Raw genomic sequence first — 15,333 nt, forward strand, 5'->3', positions numbered from 1 at the left:
TAATATTGGCTTTGGAACTTTATACAAAACAATACCTAAATAAAGAAATAAACTACATTACTAACTAGCCTTTCAAAATAAGCTACCATAAAATAGTTGCACTACCACTTGTTAGAAATTGATAATTTTTAATTAAGGTGGACATCATATATTTAATACAATTATATTAAATTATTTATTTTGGGATTCTAAAACAAGTGATCTAATTAGCGACAACCTATAAGACTTCTAAAACTTATAACGGATATCGGCTTAATGAGTGAATACCCAAACGGTTGGCTTATAGGGGATAATGAGAACCCTATAAGTTAACACATAAGGAACGGTTAAGGTCCCCAATACACCAAATCATAAATTGTTTTCACATCTCCCCATCAGAGAGAAAACGAAGGTCCCAGAAGGAATTAAGGATTTGGTTGGGGAAGACCATCATACCAAAACTCTCTCAAAAGGTATGTCAAATGTGTAGATTAGAGAACATGGATTCAGGTATGACTGTGTATCCTTGTTTTATATTATGTGTGAGAATCATGAGATTCGGGATCTTAGGATTGGTATTTCACCAATCATGAGGAAATATCTAACAAATGGTATCAGAGCTACTAGGTTCTGAATTTTATGGTTCTCCATTAAAGACATTTCCCCCCCAATTTTTTATGAACCCTAATTTTTTAAACTTGGGGATTTTTATGCTTCCGCTATTGGTTATGAAAATTGGGTATTTAGGAATAATGAGGATAATTTTTATTTGCTTCCGCATATTTAAATTATGAGTAATTTATATTATGAATCCTTGCAATATGTGTTGAAGTATATATTCAGATCTCTGCATGAACATTGCATTAACTTTTATGACTATGTTATAAAATATGTATATTACATGTGCACTAATGTCTTACTGTTGGACATTTACTCTTGTCACTTTACAATTTTGAAATTTGTTGAAGTTTATGTATAAGGTATATATGTGTTTTTATTTTATACATATACAATCTAGAATTCATGGCCTTATATATATTTGAATTAAAATATACATATATACATATGTAATTGTTTCCCGCTTGAGATTGTTGTGATGTCTGAAATTGCTGATTAAAGTTAATTGATCAAAATAAATGGGTAATGTCCCAAGGTCACTACACTTTCAAGCGAGTGATTAGCCATAGGCTCTCAAGTAACTGCAAATAATTTTCATTCAAATATGAAATTAATCATGACCACTCGATAAGTCAAACATAGACATTCATTATTAATTAAGTAGTCTAATAATAGTATAAAGTCAAATCAGTAAACCATCATTATCAAACATATAATCATTTCAGTCAAGACACAATATTATAATATTAATTACTATAATGACTATAATGATTAAATGAGGAAGTCCATAATAATCAAGACAATTGACCATTCATTAATCAGTTTAGTCTAATGATCCTCCAACTAATGAGTATCATTGGAGACTCCAATGCTATATTTTAATACCATTATGTCTAATGCTTCTCCCTCACCTGGGTTTACGTAAGCTTATTTGTCCAGCAAATAAACTAGTTCATTTGTCGTCTCCTTCAACCTTGGAATCTTTTCTCTTAAACATGCCAATAACAACCAAGACAACAAATTAAATTCTAATCTACCTAAAACTAACAACTAGTCTATTATTGATCAACAATTTTTAATGCAAAAACACACATATGAGTTTTATATATATATATATATAATATTGGCTTTGGAACTTTATACAAAACAATACCTAAATAAAGAAATAAACTACATTACTAACTAGCCTTTCAAAATAAGCTACCATAAAATAGTTGCACTACCACTTGTTAGAAATTGATAATTTTTAATTAAGGTGGACATCATATATTTAATACAATTATATTAAATTATTTATTTTGGGATTCTAAAACAAGTGATCTAATTAGCGACAACCTATAAGACTTCTAAAACTTATAACGGATATCGGCTTAATGAGTGAATACCCAAACGGTTGGCTTATAGGGGATAATGAGAACCCTATAAGTTAACACATAAGGAACGGTTAAGGTCCCCAATACACCAAATCATAAATTGTTTTCACATCTCCCCATCAGAGAGAAAACGAAGGTCCCAGAAGGAATTAAGGATTTGGTTGGGGAAGACCATCATACCAAAACTCTCTCAAAAGGTATGTCAAATGTGTAGATTAGAGAACATGGATTCAGGTATGACTGTGTATCCTTGTTTTATATTATGTGTGAGAATCATGAGATTCGGGATCTTAGGATTGGTATTTCACCAATCATGAGGAAATATCTAACAAATGGTATCAGAGCTACTAGGTTCTGAATTTTATGGTTCTCCATTAAAGACATTTCCCCCCCAATTTTTTATGAACCCTAATTTTTTAAACTTGGGGATTTTTATGCTTCCGCTATTGGTTATGAAAATTGGGTATTTAGGAATAATGAGGATAATTTTTATTTGCTTCCGCATATTTAAATTATGAGTAATTTATATTATGAATCCTTGCAATATGTGTTGAAGTATATATTCAGATCTCTGCATGAACATTGCATTAACTTTTATGACTATGTTATAAAATATGTATATTACATGTGCACTAATGTCTTACTGTTGGACATTTACTCTTGTCACTTTACAATTTTGAAATTTGTTGAAGTTTATGTATAAGGTATATATGTGTTTTTATTTTATACATATACAATCTAGAATTCATGGCCTTATATATATTTGAATTAAAATATACATATATACATATGTAATTGTTTCCCGCTTGAGATTGTTGTGATGTCTGAAATTGCTGATTAAAGTTAATATATATATCATGGTTATGGTTAATGCTTAAAATTATATATATTTTACTATGTTAGTGTGTGAAAGTGTATATGTATAGTGTTACATATATGTTTTAAGATATACATGATCATATTCGATTTGAAATTTTTGATAAAGATTTGCATATATTCTTTTATGCTTTTCACTCTGGATCTACTTTATATTTGATTAAGATTGCATCCATTTTTATGTGTTGATATATATGTAATATATATTTTTTGATTTAGAATTATATTGTGGGATTAGATTTGGTAATTATAAAAGATATCAAATCTAAAGGTTTTAATTCCAAAATTATTAAAATTTTTATAATTGACCTATATTGTGTTTTTTTTTTTTTCTGGTAATTATTTTGAATTAATTAATGAATATGTTGCCAAAGTAACCTCTATTGTGGAAATTAATTGAAATTACACAGATGAGTATGTGATTATTTATGCGAAAGGTGTTCCGCCCAAAGGAAGACACAATTTGGCCAAATAATAACATACATTTGATGAAAAATATGTAACAATTATAAAGTTTATTTTTCATGTGAATAATAGTCGGTCCAAAGAAAGACTATCGTTTGACAGAACTAATTGTTAATATTTGATCATTATATTGAGAGTACCACTTACAATTAATTTCTCTGTCCAAAGACTAGAAATTGATGTTGTTTTAGGTATCTTGTGATGGGTCTATTATGTGAACATGCCTTGTTTTGTATATATATTACCTGACTTATTTGTTTAAATGATTGCAATCCTTATGGTTTGTTGCATTGGTTGGTGGTTGATTGCATTATTAAAGGGTTGCTATTGTTCAAGCATTGTTCTCGTTTAGACAATGTGTTTTGTCATGTTTACTCATGTATAAAATGATAATATTTTTGATGGAAAATTCAAAAGGACTATTACAGGAATTTGAAATGCAGTCTTTGTGATGGGAATGATGCAATGCTGTCAATAGGCTATAATAGATATATGTATTTATATATAGATATAAATAATATATGTTTTGGATTAAGGTTATGTTGAATCAAACTCAACTAAATAGTTTTTCATTTAGAAAATAAATTTTTTTGACATTTTAAGTGAACCTATTAAACAAGAAGTCGCCAAAGTGACATTTTTGCGTGAATTGTTCATAATAAATATCAAATGCTAGTGCGTATATGTATCCATGCGAGTATTAATCGGCCCAAAGGAATATTGTTATTTGGCCAGATTATATACACACATATGATGGTAAACATGTGATTATTATAAAGTTGCATATGTGAATGATAACTCAGTCCAAAGAAAGGTTTATTACTTGACATGCATTATGATCAATGTTTGACCATTAAAAACAAGAGTATCATTAGTGATTGATATTAAATATCAAACCAATTGTACTTTTACATTTTATGCGAATAGTGATCGACCCAAATGAAGATTGTTATTTGGCTCAAATTACTAACATACTTGTGGCAATAAATATGTGATAATCATATGGCTTTCCATGTGAATATTAATTCGGTCCAAAGAAAGACTTATTGTTTGACAGAACTAATTATCAATGTTTGATTACTACATTGAGTGTACCACTTTCAAGTTAATATTTGTTTTTTCCAAAGAATGAATATTAGTGTTGTAATAGGTAACTCATGATGTGCCCCTTATCATTTGAATTAAAGTAATAAAGTTGATGTGAGTTTAATTGCAAGAATGATTGTAATTTGTTTTGTTCTTTTACTAGTGTTGCAAATATTTCTGCTCAAATTAAGAACATTCCATTGCTTAATGGGACAAACTTTAAGGTCTGGAAGGAAGCCGTAAAAATTATTCTCGGCTGTAGGGCTTTAGATCTAGCACTTCAGGTGGAGAAACTCATTTCTACTATGGAAATCATTGATGGGGTTAAAATTGAGAAATGAGAACACTCTAATCGAATGTGGCTAATGATCATGAAATGCTCTATTGTAGAAGCGTTTCAGGGCTCTATTTTTTAGGGTAAGAGTGCAAGAAGTTCCTTGAAGAAATAGAACCATACTTTGCCAAAAATGAAGAGGTGGAGACGAGTAGCCTTTTGGCTAAACTCATCTCCATGAAGTATAAAGTCAAATGGAACATAAGTGAGTATATTATGGAGATGTATAATCTCGTATCAAAACTCAAGTCACTTAAGTTAGAGCTTGGTGGTGACTTGCTCGTGCACTTAGTTTTGATCTCACTTCCTGAACACTTTGGGCAATTGAAAGTGAGTTATAATACTCAGATGGACTATGTGCAAGAGGAAGAGAGACTATAGAGAGATAAAACTAAAAGTGCTCACTTAGCTATGACCTCTCAAAATAAGATAAGAAAGAACAATAAGGATGCTATGAAATGGCTATTTTTGTTTTTTCCTCAGAGAATGTGGAATTGTTCTGCAATACACTATGCCAGGAAAACCTAACATGAAGGATGTTGTTGAGCGATTAAACCGAACTCTTAAGGATATGGTGAGAATTATGATTAGTCATTCTTCCTTGCTAGAGTCTCTTTGAGGCAGTGCTTTAAAGACCACAATTTACATCCTTAATAGGGTACCAAGTAAAGCAGTTAACAAAATCTCATATGAGCTTTGGACTAATAAAAGACCAAACTTAAAACACTTGCACATTTGGGGTTGTCCAGCTGAGGTGCGACCTTATAGGCCGCATGAAAGAAAACTTGACTCAAGAACAGTTAGTTGTTATTTTGTTGGCTATGCTGAACGCTCTCGGGGCTATAAATTTTATGATCCCACTTCAAGACTCTTATTTTTAGACCGGAAATGCAAGATTTATTGAGGAATTTGATTTTGGGAAGGAAGAGAACATAATAAAGGTTGTCTTTGAGGAAGAACGTGTCACTAATAGTGAACAAGTTCTTGTGCTTATTACCATTCAAGGAATAAATTCAGTAATAGAAGACAATGTTCAGAATATTGTTCCTGGCAATATTCTAGAACAAGACAATAATGACGTTCTCCCTCAAATACCTATAGAAAAAATTCAATAACCTCAAGAAGTAGAAGTATCATTAAGGAGATCCACTAGAGGGAGGAGAAGTGCAATTCCTAATGATTATATTGTCTTTCTTCAAGAATATGAGGATGACATCAGGTTAATAGAAGATTATCCATTAAACTTATGTCAAGCCATGAAAAGTTCTAACTCTCAAAAGTGGATCGATGCCATGAAGGATGAGACGAAGTCTATGCATGATAATGACGTTTGGGATCTTGTTGAATTACCTAAAGGTGCGAAACCTATTGGTTGCAAATGGATATTTAAAACCAAGAGGGATTCGAAGGGTAATATTGACAGATAAAAAGCTCGTCTAGTAGCTAAAGGCTTCACTCAAAAAGAAGGCATTGATTATAAAGAAACCTTCTCTCCAGTATCTTCAAAGGATTCTTTTAGAATAATATTGGCACTAGTAGCTCATTTTGATTTAGAGCTACATCAGATGGATGTTAAGACTGCGTTTCTAAACGATGACATTAAAGAAACAATCTATATGATGCAACCAGAAAACTTTGTATTAATTGACTCAAAGTCAATGGTATGCAAATTAAAGAAATCCATTTATGGCCTTAAACAAGCTTCTCGTCATTGGAATCACAAATTTCATCAAGCTATTATCTCGTATGGTTTTGAGGCAAATAAAGTTGATGATTGCGTGTACCATGAGTTCAGTGGGAGTAAACTTATATTCCTGATATTATATGTCAATGATATACTGTTTGCTAGTAGTGATATGAGACTATTGCATGAGACCAAGATATTTTTAACGAACAATTTCAAAATGAAAGATCTTGGGGAAGCTTCTTTTGTATTACGTATTTTGATACTGAGAGATCGCTCTCAAGGTATCCTAAGTTTATCACAAGAAATCTATATAGATAAAGTCCTAGATAGATTTGGCATGAAAGACAGTAAACTAGGGGATACCCTTATAGCTAAGGGAGACAAATTTAGTCTCGAACAATGCCCCAATAATGACCTTGAAAGATACGAGATGCAAAAGATTCCTTATGCATCTGCAGTAGGAAGTCTAATGTATGTTCAAGTTTGCACATGTCCCGTCATAGCATTTGTTGTGGGAGTGTTGGGCACATATTTGAGTAATTCTGGAATGCATCATCGGAAGGCAGTCAAACGTGTTATACGTTACTTGAAGAGAATAAAGGAGTACATGCTCACTTATCGGAGGTATGAGAATTTAGATATCATTGGGTACTCTAACTTCGATTTTGCTGGATGTCTAGACATTAGACAATCCACCTCTAGATATGTGTTTGTATTGGCTAGAGGTGCTATCTCTTGGAAGTCTGCAAAACAGACGCTCATAGCCCCTTCAACCATGGTTGCGTAGTTCATGGCTTGTTTTGAAACATCAGACCATGACATATGGTTGCGAAATTTTGTCATTGGTTTACGTGTGGTCGATGGTATTGGAAGACCATTGAGAATTTATTTTGACAACAAGTCTGTGGTTCTTTACTCCAACAACAATAGGAGTTCTACAAAGTCAAAATTCATTGACATAAAGTTTCTGGTTGTTAAAGAAAGTGTTCAAAATGGACAAATTTCCATAGAACATATAGGGACAAATTTTATACTAGCTGGTCCACTGACTAAGGGTTTGGTACCTAAAGTCTTTCATGAGCATGTTGCTCATATGGGTGTTGTTCCTTAGGGTACCTTAGTGTAGTGGGAGTCTATATATTTTATGATATACTTTGGACGTCATATATAATTTTATGCATAATAAAGTTGATAGTTTATTGTTCTATTTTGAACGTGTGTATTGTAACTATTGTGTTATAATTAAAGACTTTGGATTGATCTCACTAAAGAATAAAGAAGGACTAGTTGGAAATAGACATGTTTGATATCACATTGCATGAAATTTCCATGTCCCTCATCCATATTTGATCTATGTCATTAAATATATTAATATGGTGATCATCGTAGTCGAGTCACGTTTGAATGTGATGAAGGTCACAGTAGTTCCATAGTTGATATATGAAATGGACAAGATTGTATTAAGAAGAAGTCTAAATATAAATAGCATACAGATGCGCGCCTAAAGAATATGTGATATAATTGTTTCAGGAAAATATGAAGCTCAAGTGAGAGATTGTTAGAAATTCATAATTTTTAATTAAGGTGGACATCATATATTTAATACAATTATATCAGCTATTTATTTTGGAGTTACAAAACAAGTGATCTAATTAATGACAACCTATAAGACTTCTAAAACTGATAACAGATATGGGCTTAATGAGTGGATACCCAAACGGTTGGCATATAGGGGATAATGGGAAGCCTATAAGTTAACACATAAGGAATGGTTATGATCCCCAATACATCAAATGACAAATAGTTTTCACATCACCCCATCAAAGAGAAAACGAAGGTCCTAGAAGGAATTAAGGATTTGGTTGAGGAAGATTATCATACCAAAACTCTCTCAAAATGTATATCAAAGGAGTAGATCAGAGAACATTGATTCAGGTATGACTGTGTATTCTTGTTTTATATTATATGTGAGAATCATGAGATTCATGATCCTAGGATTGGTATTTTACCAATCATGAGGAAATATCTAACACCACTGACCAATTACAGAGTGAATTTATTCAATTGTAAATCAAGAATTGTTTTGGGTAATTAAATGCAAACTCTCATTTTATTTTATGAAATTATCATTTTAGTACTTCAAATTGTAAGCACAAGACATATTAATCACTCATAACAACCATTGCTCACATGACTAATTTGACTGTTGCATTTCAATTTTTGGACTATTATATCAATTTCTTAAAGTCAGTGACTAAAATGACCGATGCTAACAAGTTTAGTACAAAAATGTTGGTTTACCCTCCTAATGAAGGTAACTGCAACTATAAACCTAGCCAAGCTTCTTAAAAATGAAACAATAAAGAATTGAAGAAAAAAGTTTCAACATAGCTTGGAATCATTAACACAACATTACTTCAGAGGGTAATGATAATGTATTGACTATTTGCATACATAATGGGGTAATTCAATCAAGTAGTTGTTTTGGTTTCACTTTTAAAAACTATTTTCATCCCACAACTACCAGCCATATTATAGAAAATGATTTGGCTTTGTAAAATATGAAAGGGGAAGGAATAATAATTGCTTCCACGCGGTAACAGTAAGACAAACAAAACGATTTCATGAATTATAGAATTCAACAAGGGGGTTGGAGTGTGAAGGAAATGATTAACTTGATATCTTCCCTTTCTTCTACTAATTGCAGTTAGGAAGTGTAGTTTTTTTGGTTCCCTCCCCACCCAGCACATACATTTGTAGTTACCAATTAAGTTATTTCATTCCAGATATGCTCCTTTGTGACATTTAATCTAACATCAGTCCATTTGGTGAATATTATAGGCACATTCTGCTAAACCACAATCCCAAATGTAATTACCAATGTGTTGTCACCCTTCGAATGTTATAGGCACTTTTTTGAATGAAAGTTGTTGAAGTTATAATATATGTTATTGTTGATAATTATATGTTATTGATTACAACAACATATAAATATCAATAACACAACACATATATTATAAAAAGTTAAATTGGTACAACACAATGAATATTATTTGATGAGATATATTTCAGAACAAAAGTAACAAATTCAATTTTCAAATTAAAGAATGATATATATGTTGCCAAAATATAATGTTCGATCACACACCAACAAAATAGAATTAACTATCCAACAAACAAATACAATTGTTCATGGAGGTTTACACAATTAACCATCCAAAAGAAAACAACAAAAAAAGAAATTAACATCAGCAATTGTTCATTCTCCAAAGTGCCCCCAATCGAAGAAATTATCCTTAATTACATAATAGAATTAAGATATTCTATTATGTTTGGACTATTGTCCCCCTTAGTCGTTAAGAATTGTTGCTAAAACAAAAATAAAAAGTTAGACATATAGATTGATGATATAAATATTAAACATAGAGATTCAAGATTGCAAAATTGACATACACATTCTGTTTTAGGAATATCATTTTTTCTATTTTTTATAACAACTTCCATTTTTTTATGTCTTGTATTGCTCTCTTTACGGTTTCTTTGTACTTTTTTCTATTTTCTTCTCTTTGAGTGTCATGACTAATTATAAAAGGAGAGAATGAAGAAGATATTAGTATGAACTATAACATATATAGATTGAAATGAAAAGAGAATGGTTATCGCCGCCCTTGGCATATTGCAACCATTAATTTGCATAGAAACGAAAAGACGCATATATAGTACTTCACCATTAATTTTTTTGATATGTAAACATTGTATCCAAGCAACATCGCTCATACAAGAAAGCGTTGTTACTAGGTCATCTTCAACAGCGGTCCCCTGATCATGCATTGTTGAAGTTATATCTTCAACAATGCTTTCTTAGATGTCTATTGTTAAACAAAACTCATTCAAGTCATCGCTAAAGTCACTGATGTTCAACATCGCTTCCTTAAGAATGCGATGTTTAAGTTATATCCGTCTATCCAAATGGGCAGTGCTTGCTTCATGAGCGTTGTTGATGTTCTTCTGCCTTGTTTTTAATAGTGTTGTTCTAGCAAGCGCGGTTAAATGACCGTAATGGCTGGATGTTTTTATATATGTTGTAAATGTTGTCATTATACCAACGAGTGTTGGGTCAAGTGATACATGCTTGATTCCCCTTAAGCAAGGTTTCGGGTTCGAGTCTTGTGGATGGAAAAAAATATCAGCTGAGAGAGTTAGCCCCACATACATGTGAATATTGTCGGCTCGGAGGATTGTCTCCAGTGCGAGGATACATGTGAGAAACTAAAAAAAATGTTGTTATTATGAACACATTAGGGGTCATCATTATGAATATTGGTTTATGAATATTGTTGTAATGTTGTTCTTATAAGGTTCAGAAGCATAAAAAAATAAGTAACGATTATATCCTTACATAAATGAAATTTACAGTAGTTCAGTTTACTCTAAAACATCTTTGTTTCTTAGTCACCCGTGTTAATTTATACACTATAATTTGGCAGTTACAAAAAATAATAAGTATATTAGGATAATGTAAAACACAGTGCTTTGTAAGCACTAATGATAAATGAAAAGTAAATTGATATTGGACGTGTTTAAATGACTTTGTTTGCAGACATATCTCCTCTCATTCAACACTTCTCTTGCTTGCGCACAATTTTGAGATAGAGCAGACATGAGTCCAAAGTTATTTAAAATAATGAATGATGAATGCAAAATTCACCCTAAGAGTTCAATAATCAAGTCTATTCTTGCACTCTACCACTCAGAAGGAAAAATAGCAGATACATGAATGGTGCCTGCATGGAAAACATCCATAAATGGTGAAAGATATGTTAAGCTAAACTAAAATTTGGTTGGTGTTGAAATTTTAACTTCAATCTTATTTCTCTCTAAACTAAATTTAACATTGTCAACCATAATCAAGATTATATTCTTTTTAATTTTAGCTTACATAAATTTTATTTAGGAAATTAGTAATTCATAATATTAATTTTATTGAAGAAAAATATGTGAATTAATATATACAATAGTGATATATATTAAATATATATTATATTATTATTATTAATAGTTTGGATATATGTGTGTATATATATATAACATAATCTTTGTTGAAGGAGTAATTGTAGGCCTCTCGGTCTTTAATAAATGTCTTTATTTCTTGTTCATATTCAAATAGAGTAATTCTAGTTTCAAATTCTATTAGATTTATTCACGGATAAAATTTGTCTAGGATTATGAGTTTCATAGGTAACAATGTTGAAATAGTGTTTTACCGCTTTTTGGATAAATTTTAGCAATAGAGACAATTCTTGCACATTATTGGATGAATAAATTGTTTAAATTATCCTAGAGCCGAACAATATTTCATTAATTCAAGAGATTTGCCGAATAAATAATTTTTTAATAAGACTTATACTTGATAGCTGATGTTGGCAAGCTAAAACCATTTAATTTTATCAATGATAGTCTAAGATAATTGCATTATTCTATAGTATTAAAACTACCATGGGTTGGTCTTTTTTGTTTTGGTTTCTAGTTTGGGGTTTATTAGTATTTGAACTACATGAAAGATATACTCTTTCTTCTTTTCTTTCATTTGGTTTTGAGAATTTCTGGTAATGGCGTTATTTCGCTTAGGCCAATAATATCTTTTGTGATAATAAGTTCTTTGAAATCATTTGAGTGGCTACACCTTTGAGCACTTTATTCTAGTTTCGTAGTTGTGCTGAGAATCACATAAAGATTATGTAGTTTTTTGAATAATTTAGCAAAAGAATGTGTTAATTTTTCAATAATTGGGATCATTGGAGCCTAGACCATCTTTAATTAATTAATTCTCATCCTACCAGGCCTTGTATCTATTTTTTTTTTGGTTTCCCACAGGTATCCTCGCACTGGAGGCAATCCTGTCCGAGCCGGGAACATCCACAGGTATGTGGGGCTAACTCTCCCAACGGGCATTTTTTCCATCCACAAGACTCGAACCCGGGTTCTCTTATCTAACCAATACTTTACTTTCTCCACGACTTTTATTATTGTTAGAAACTCCTTCCAAGTGGAATGATATTTCCTTTGATTTTTGTTAAACAATTTACTACAATATATTATTATTAATTCTTCATTCTTTACATTCTCACGATATAATATTGCTCCCCAATAGTTTCATGAATCCATCTAACATTATCATTAATATGTATAAAAAATTTAGACAAATGTGGATATAACTTCTTAGATGGTTTCACATTCTTTGCCCAAATTGAGTATGAAAATCTCCCAGATTTCTGTAATGGATGTCAATCCATTGGTCACACATTGTCAAAATGTCGTAAAACCATCAAGAAGGTTAATGGGGTTGCTCCAAAACCTTCAGTCAAAAAAACCTTCATCCCTGAGAAGCCTCGCACAGCCAACAAAGACTTGATCATTGATCTGGTCATTGAGGAAGACACCAATCATGAGGGAATTGAAAGGATGGAACTATCTCCAGTTGCACCAATTTCACTTGTTGCACCAAATTCACCTGTTGCATCACTGGTTGCACCAATCTCTCCAGTTGCTAGTAACCATGGTGAGTTATTAGACACATCGTGTAACACTCCTAATGAAATTTTAGACACCTTAGCAGGGCATAACGACAACTTCATAGTTCAAGACACAGAATCCCTTAATCAGGTGGCTGCAACTGACTTAAGGATTCTAGGGAGACTATGGGCAGATGGTGAGTTCCATGATGAGACAAGAAAATGAGGAGATCTTCACTGAGGTCCTGAGTAAATCTCACAAAAAGAGGATGAAGAAAAAGAATTCTCAAGAAAGGATCCATTTCACCCGCATGGGTGGTTACCTCAACATCTCCCAATGAAGGTTCTATTCTGGAACTGTGGAGGATTTGGCAATAGAAACACAAGGTTGGTGCTAAAAAATCTATGTGTTTCGAGCAAACCTGACCTGGTTTTCCTTGCTGAGCCAATGATTTCGCAATCTTTGATCAATAACTCCTATTGGAGGGACCTCAATTTGAAGTTATTTGTGGTAAATGAGATGGGTGATCTTCTCCCTAATCTATGGGGCCTATGCAGTATTGACTTGTCCCCTACAATTCTGCTAAATTCTAGTCAGCATATTAAAAATAGAAAACTTAGAAGAATGAAGTCATAATTTAAAATATAAAAAACTTAGAAGACACGATTATACAGAGTATTATATAATGAATTAAAATCTATAAAAAATTACAAATTACAAATATACTATAATATACAATAATTAAAGAATTTGTTAAATTTTGTATGAATTAAAAATATTTTCATACGAAAGTGATGAACAGTGACCTTGATTGCAATAACTAAAACTCATATTGCAATGGCAATGTGAAACACTCATTTACTCCAAGTAACTTTTACAGCCTAACCTGCAATATATTCAAGAGAAAGAACCAAGAACAGTATATCTTATGCGTTAATAGGATTACAATAAATCTTTAAGTCAACAAATCACTTTTTTCAACTTATTCTAATTCTAAGAAGGAATGAAAGCGAAAATGAGATAATGTATGCATCGATTACAGAAACAAATAAATCTCTTTTATCACCTAATACAAATTACTGAAGTGTTTCTTAAGCATATTATAACCGGAAAATATATGATTTCTATTTTCAGATATACTCTTGCCACCTATCCTTTTGTCCATAATAAAAATGTTATGACATAAAGATAAAACTTAATTTTTTTAAAGTAAGATATTTTGGATCTTGCTAAATGAGTGGGAAATTTTTTTTGGATGATATGTATACAAAATTGAGTGAATGATTTGCTATTACCAGACCCCAACCTAGTGGTTTATACAAACAAAAAACCTCCCAAATGCTCTCCCGACCCATGAAAATTTCATAAATAAAATTTATCGGCAAATTTTTTGCAATTTTTAATTTATTTTGCCAGCGCAGCATTGGGAAATCAAATCTTCATCTTTGCTAAATATATGGAACCAAAAATAATAAAATCAGTAATCTCTATTCTATTTCATTTTATCATAATCATCTCTCTAAACTAAATTTGAAGCATTGATCATGAATCATGATGTTATAATTATAAATTTGAAGCATTGATCATGAGTAATCTCTATTATTTTAAATGGTAGTTATAATATTTTTTTAAATGGTAGTTATAATTATATTGTCTTTATCCCAATTATAAAAAATTGTAGGAAAATATAAGTATACTTATGATCATGATGTTATATAAACACTCAAAATCACAATATTACATCCCTCACTGCATAATTGCCGGTTAGTATACAATTTAAATTAAAAATAAAAATATATGTAGTGAGAGGATAAATATTTTACACACTTTTAGTTCATTATTAACCTTTGTTAAAAAAATAATACAAATGAATAGTAGATAGTATAATAATTATGTATATACAGAGCATATATATTACACTCTTAAACAGCATAAGTAATTGCTTGAGCAAATTCCTGAAAACTGATCCTACCATCATCATCAATATCAATATCAGCCTCTTTTATCATCCCAGTAAATTCAATAACCGTTAGGACATGGCCAACTTTCGCCATTGAATGTACCAACTCAACCGCAGTGATGAATCCATCTCCATCTCTATCAAATATTCTGAACAGTTTTCTCAACTGCTTCTCACTGTACGGTGATTTCACCGGCAGAAGCTCCGCCGCAACCACCGCCACAAACTCTGAAAACTCAACCAGACCGTTGTTGTTTGTGTCAGCTTTTTCTATGAAGCTCTATAACTGTTCACGGTTTGGTTTCAGACCAAGTGATCGGAGAAGGGAACTGAGTTCTAAGTGTGTTAAGCTTCCATCGTTTTTCCAATCGAATGAAAGGAAAATCTCTCGTAACTCTGCGATTTGATCCTTGTCCAAAATTACTTTCTGGTTTTTGCTCAT

General features: G+C 31.6%; 1 pseudogene; it reads right to left on the bottom strand.

Moving 5' to 3' along the window:
• Positions 1–14,853: 14,853 nt before the first annotated feature.
• On the bottom strand, positions 14,854–15,333 carry LOC109338266 (annotated as a pseudogene).

Source organism: Lupinus angustifolius, unplaced genomic scaffold (genome assembly GCF_001865875.1).
Source record: "Lupinus angustifolius cultivar Tanjil unplaced genomic scaffold, LupAngTanjil_v1.0 Scaffold_21_13, whole genome shotgun sequence".
Classification (NCBI taxonomy): domain Eukaryota; kingdom Viridiplantae; phylum Streptophyta; class Magnoliopsida; order Fabales; family Fabaceae; genus Lupinus; species Lupinus angustifolius.